Source organism: Rhodnius prolixus, unplaced genomic scaffold (genome assembly GCF_049639745.1).
Source record: "Rhodnius prolixus isolate KJV_2025 unplaced genomic scaffold, Rpr scaffold_12, whole genome shotgun sequence".
Lineage (NCBI taxonomy): Eukaryota > Metazoa > Arthropoda > Insecta > Hemiptera > Reduviidae > Rhodnius > Rhodnius prolixus.
This window is the reverse complement of record NW_027411635.1, coordinates 2834302-2840538: the sequence shown is the minus strand read 5'-3', so window position 1 is coordinate 2840538 and position 6237 is coordinate 2834302.

Below are 6237 nucleotides of genomic sequence, written 5' to 3'. Positions count from 1 at the left end.
GTGGGAGAAGGCCTCGAGGCAGACCAAGGCTGAGATGGCTGAGGGAATGTGGAGGACGACTTGAAGGTTCCGGAAGTGCGGTAGAGAATCAATTTGGTCGAGAATTTATCCCATAAGAAGTAATGTAAACTATGTAGTTTATTTCGTTTCTAAGCCCCAGAAATATGCCGTTTTACTGGCCTAATTTTTATATTTTATGTGAAAACTTGTCTCTAAAGAAGAAATAAGATCTTAAAGTGTAAATATAAAAACAACTCGACTCATCTCGGTGGTGTTCGAGTTCCAAATGTTTGTTCGGATTTCAAGACAATATTTTCTCGAATTTCTTGGTCTAATACCGATTTTTTCGAAAGTCGTCGTTCGAAAACCGAGGAATTACTGTACTTACAATATTATTAAGAAAGGAATGAATGTGCTGCTATTACTAGGGATTTCTCAGAAGTAAAATAATGCCAATTTTTTTAGTCGCGCTTTACTAAGTACCAAATTACGGACGGAGGCGACTAGGAAATGTATTTTACTATAAATTTCTTTCTAGCCCATTAACTAAAATCTAAGGTCTATACCAGTAATCGAACCCAATACCTCCACAATAAATCTCCTTAACAAAAACTTACAGTTTAAAAAGTTAAGTATAAGGGTTGATTAAACGCCAAAAGGTACACAAATCAGCAAGTACCCAACATTTCATTAATACTTCATTGATATTATTTAAGTAATTTTACCGCATTAATTTTCATTAATATTTTTTAAGAATTTATTAGATGTCACATACCCTTATGCTGGCCAGTTCATTCATAATAGTTATAATTATGATAAAATGTATATTATATCTTCGTATAAATAGGTACTTTATTTTAACTCTATTCCAAATTATTCTTCTGATTCTGAAGTTGTCACATATACATGCATGTTAAATTAGAAAAAGACAAATTTAGAGTCGGCCACTGTTTAAATTTGAATCACGGAGGATTTAAAGCAATATTTCAGTCTTGAATTCGTCTTACCGAAATATTCGTGAGGATAAATAACACATAGTTAATAACAAGTAGATTATTCAACATTATTTATTCATTTCTCAATTGTAATTTAATTTAGTTCCCCTAATTTTACTTATGGTAAAATACTGGAATAATTAGCTGTCCTAAAATTTGGGAATTTTATCTTTTATAGAAAAAGAGAAAAAAATTGTCAAAGTTGGGTGTTTTTTAACGTTACGCTTTTTCGTGCACTTTTTGACGATCAACCCTTATACAACTGTCCTACCGGACAGTTTTAATACTAGCTATGTGTGCCTCGCCTTTAAGCGCTCGGCTATCGTGGAGACTCAAGAATTTACTGTATGCATTGCATTTACAAATGCAGTAAATCTGTAACTTTTATTTCAATTTTTTTTCGAAAATTAGTACATTAGTTTTAGTGCATTCATGGATTATTTATGGGTAGGCTTGGCTCTTAAAGAAAGATTATAAAATCCGTTTAATTAATTTTCAATAACAATAAAATATGTTTTGAGATTCCAAATTTAAATACGAGTACCATTCTCGAGTATGAGATTTGTGTACGTCATTTGAGAGAGTGTTCAGGCGATGATATTCCACAACAGGATATACAGTGTTTAGTTTTGTAAAGTGGATACATCAGTACGAAGTACACAAAGCTTTGTGAAGATAACAGTACATTTGTTGGTAGGTAAAAATTATAGGAAATTGGTAGGATTTTACTTACAATAGTAAGAGAAAGCAAGAGGATGCTATTTAGAAGACAGGAGACTGGTGGCAACCAGCCAGGGCTGTTCAGAGGGGGTAGATATATCTGGGGATTACTAGCCGCCTCCGGATCATACAAATGGCCTGGTTTAGAACAACCGCCACGGCTATTTATTTCCCCGCGGAGGCAGGGGGTGCGCTTCCAACTAACGCTTTTATACCGTCCCCATATTTCACACTTGCCGTCCTAGCCCCCAGTAGCCCTTCTCGATTTACAGTAACTCCTTCTTCAAGGGAACCAAACATTTACTCTATCCTTCCTCACATCCTGCTTAAGCTTTTGCCATTCCGCCAACCCGAATCATACCACAATCTCTGCTGTACTTCTTCACCAATGAGAACCTTACATCAGTAACTGAATGGAACACTTTAGAGGTCTCATAATATTGGTAGCTAATAAAAAAGAACATAATTCTGATGTCATTTTTTGGAGGATGCCTTTAGTTTGACTTCTGTGAGACCCCCTCCAACCACCAAATTAGTCTTCCTGGAAACATGTTTCAAAAAATAATTGATAGTCTTTTTTGTAAATCCGTGGTATGCCAACAAAATTCAATCTATTCATTCATTTATTTGTCCTCAAGAATCTCCCCAACCTGTAAAGCTAATATGTATTGTGGTACTGGGTTCGATTCCCCGGTCTTAGGCCTTGGATTTTATTTAATGGTTAATAAAAGAAATTTACAGTAAAATATGTTTGCTAGTCGCCTCCTTTCACGACACCTAATTGTGGTAGTTGGATGTAAAGCCGGCCTGAAAAAATAGGCAAATTACTTTACTTTACTATGAAAAATAACTAATAACTGAAATACAAAAATCAGATGTAACTTCTTCTGACTGCAATCCGCAAGCTTCTTTCTAAGCTATTCATTTGCTTGAGTCTTCATATTTCAAAACAAAGTTTACGAGTATATAATTACTGTTCATTATTTTTAGCGACTGAATCATAGTTAACAATAGGATGAAAAATTAATGCCAGTTTCAGTCATGATAAACTTTATTATGCCGAGCTTTTGACCTAGGGACTAGGTCATCTTCAGGGCTAATTTATAATGTACGGTTTGGTGTGTCTTCTGTCTTGTTCAGTCCATGAACAGACAAGACAGAAGACACATCAAACCGTACATTATAAATTAGCCCTGAAGATGACCTAGTCCCTAGGTCGAAAGCAGATGGTTCAGTTGCTATTGTATGTTCATTTTGAAATTTTAAACTTTGTTTTTTATCAATTCTTAAAAACTTTAAGAAGGAAAGTTCAAACTGTTATTTTTGTTTTGTTATCAAAATAGTGGAAGTTATCCACACTATATATTGCTTCAAAGGGATGTATTGCAGCGATTTTCATTTGTGAATCAGTTCTTATGTCTCCCAATTTTTGTGGGTGACATATCAAATCCAAGATAGCGATGCTTGCAATATGGAACCCCATTGGTGCTGGTAATATGGAAGCCGGTTCCACATTGGTAGCATTACAACATCACTTATTTTTCATGGGGAAAAAAAGAATCTGATGGTTGGAGGAGAGTAAATTTGAAGACAATAGTGCAAGACTAATATACGAGGGTCGTTTGAAAAGTCCGTGCAAAGTCAGAGAGATAGCACTACTGGCGCGTATCGAGGTTATGTTTAGTTAGTAGCATCTCTTGGAAGAACACACACCAAGTTTCAGCCAGATCGGTCTATTTCTTTGTGTTTGGCATTCGTTTGAATCGAGGAAGTCGAGTGATTTTCAAAAAATGGACGAAAAAGAATTTCGTGTTTGATTAAACACTACTTTATGAAAGGCAAAACGCCTCAGGAGACTAAAGAGAAGCTTGATAAACAATATGGTGACTCTGCACCTTCGATTAGAACAGTTTATAAGTGGTTTCAAAATTTTCGGAGTGGCCATATAGGCACAAGTGACCCTGAACGTTCTGGACGCCCTGTTGAGGTTACTACTACAGAAATCATTGATAAAATCCATGATATGGTGATGGATGACAGAAGAGTGAAGGTGCGTGAGATTGCTAGTGCTGTGGGCATCTCGAATGAACGGGTACATAATATTTTGCATCAACATTTGGACATGACAAAGCTATCCGCAAGATGGGTGCCGCGATTGCTCACGCTTGACCAAAAACGAAATCGTGTGTAGTGTTGCAAGGACGGTTTGCAGCTGTTCCAGAAGAATCCGCAGGACTTTAAGCGTCGTTTCGTCACTGTGGATGAAACATGGTTACATCACTACACTCCTGAGACCAAAGAACAATCTAAACAATGGGTTACCAAGGGGGAATCTGCGCTAAAAAAGGCGAAGACCGTTCCTTCGGCCGGAAAGATTATGGCGACTGTCTTTTGGGATTCGCAAGGAATAATCCTCATCGACTATCTGGAAAAGGGTAAAACTATTACAGGTGCATATTATTCATCGTTATTGGACCGTTTGAAAACCGAGCTGCAAGAAAAACGCCCACGATTGGCCCACAAAAAAGTCCTTTTCCATCACGACGACGCACCAGCTCACACCTCAGCAGTTGTGGTCGCAAAATGGAAATAGGGTTCCAACTCGTTTCACATCCCCCCTATTCTCCAGACTTGGCTCCCTCGGACTACTATTTGTTCCCCAATATGAAGAAATGGCTGGCGGGAGATTTTATTCAAACGAGGAGGTGATTGCAGAAACGAATGGCTATTTTTCAGACTTGGACAAATCCTATTATTCGGAAGGGATCAACAAACTAGAGCAGCGTTGGACGAAGTGTATAAGCCTAAAAGGAGACTATGTTGAAAAATAAAAAAGGTTTACCCCAAAAAATTAAGTAGTTTTTATTTTTGCACGGACTTTTCAAACGACCCTCGTATAAAGCTAATAATTACCAGAGAAAGCAATACCATTTTTTGGAACGTCTAGCATTGGTAAGTCAAAAACAAAGAAGGTTTCCACATTCCCACCACATCCTCTACCATACAACTATGAATACATTAACATTTTAAACAATCTTAATTATTACACATACACACACGTTGTAAAAATTTAAATAACATTAATTTTGATACTTTTCAGTAGAATTAATTTCTCTTAATAGCGCCAGTTCACGCTTTAAAAAATAATAAAATTCCATACAGTTCATTTGAATGTTGTATTTGACGGAAATACATGCTTCTAATGTGCTTACCTTTAACTGGGGTTTTTCCATTCGTCCACATATCATTCAACAATAAAAATATGTATTCCAATTTTTGTAAACTTTTCGACGACTTTACAAAACAAAGGGCAAATAGCCTATTTTAGAAAATGAATAAAGTTAGAGGACAGAACTGTAAAATGAAGGACTGTATTCTAAAATAAAGAACGTATGGTCACCGTTGTTATAAGTGCCTCTTTGATTTCTGACTGTAAAAAATTACAAAATTCGCTTAAGGTAAAAATATAGGGGTAATTCTGTTAAAAATGGCCTAATATTTCGAGAATCGAATTTAATAGTAAATTCCAGTAGTTCGGTACTCTTTATACTTCCTTTACTATAAATTTGCTCATTTTCAGCAACGTATTTCTCGAAATCTATTTAATCTATGTTGATACAAAAAAAAAAAACTACAGTCCTAAAGAAGGATTTGCCCTATATTTTAAAGAAAATTTGGGAATTTTATCTTTTATAGAAAAAGAGAAATAAATTGTCAAAGTTAGGTGTTTTTTAACGTTACGCTTTTTCGTGCAGTTTTTGACGATCAACCCTTATACAACTGCCCTACCGGACAGTTTTAATAATTATAGATTTTTATTTTGGTGCCAGCTATCGACTATTTTTCCCAGGTGTCATTCTATGGATCTTACCTAGATTACCCCGATTACCCTCTAGGTTAACGACGTAAGGGCCCTTATCAGAGTTGCGATAGCGATTGTTTTATTGCTTTGCTAATGTACTCAGACTTATTAGGAGGTAGATACTTTTTAGCTTCGGGTTTAACCTCATGTACTTGAACTTTATTTATGGTATTTGGGACAATCTCAATAGATCTTTTAAGTGACCACGAGATGTTTCATGCGAAATACGAGAATCGTAGAATTAGCTGGGTTTGATTTTCGCAGATGTAGAAATCGATTGCTCCGCCACTATATTACTCATATTAATATCTTTGTTTACGTCTATGTTATTTAAAATAATAGGATTAACACTAGGGTAAAGTCGGGTGAGATGGCCAAGCGGAAGAGATGGCCAACAGCCGAAATTTAACCGAAATGTCGTCCGACGGCGCTGCGTGACCTCTTCAGTGATGAACCTTCATGTCTGACTACAGTGAGTTCATTTTGGTCTGCGTCAAAGCGTTATTAATTAACTCAACTGCGTGCTGCAGCGAATGAATGTGTCGAAATTTTAGTGTTGTTTCTTACATATCAGGAAAGTGCAGTATACATTAATGAATCCTAACTTCTAAAACTGTCAAAAAGTACGCGTTGAGTTATGTTTATCATGTTGGCCATCTC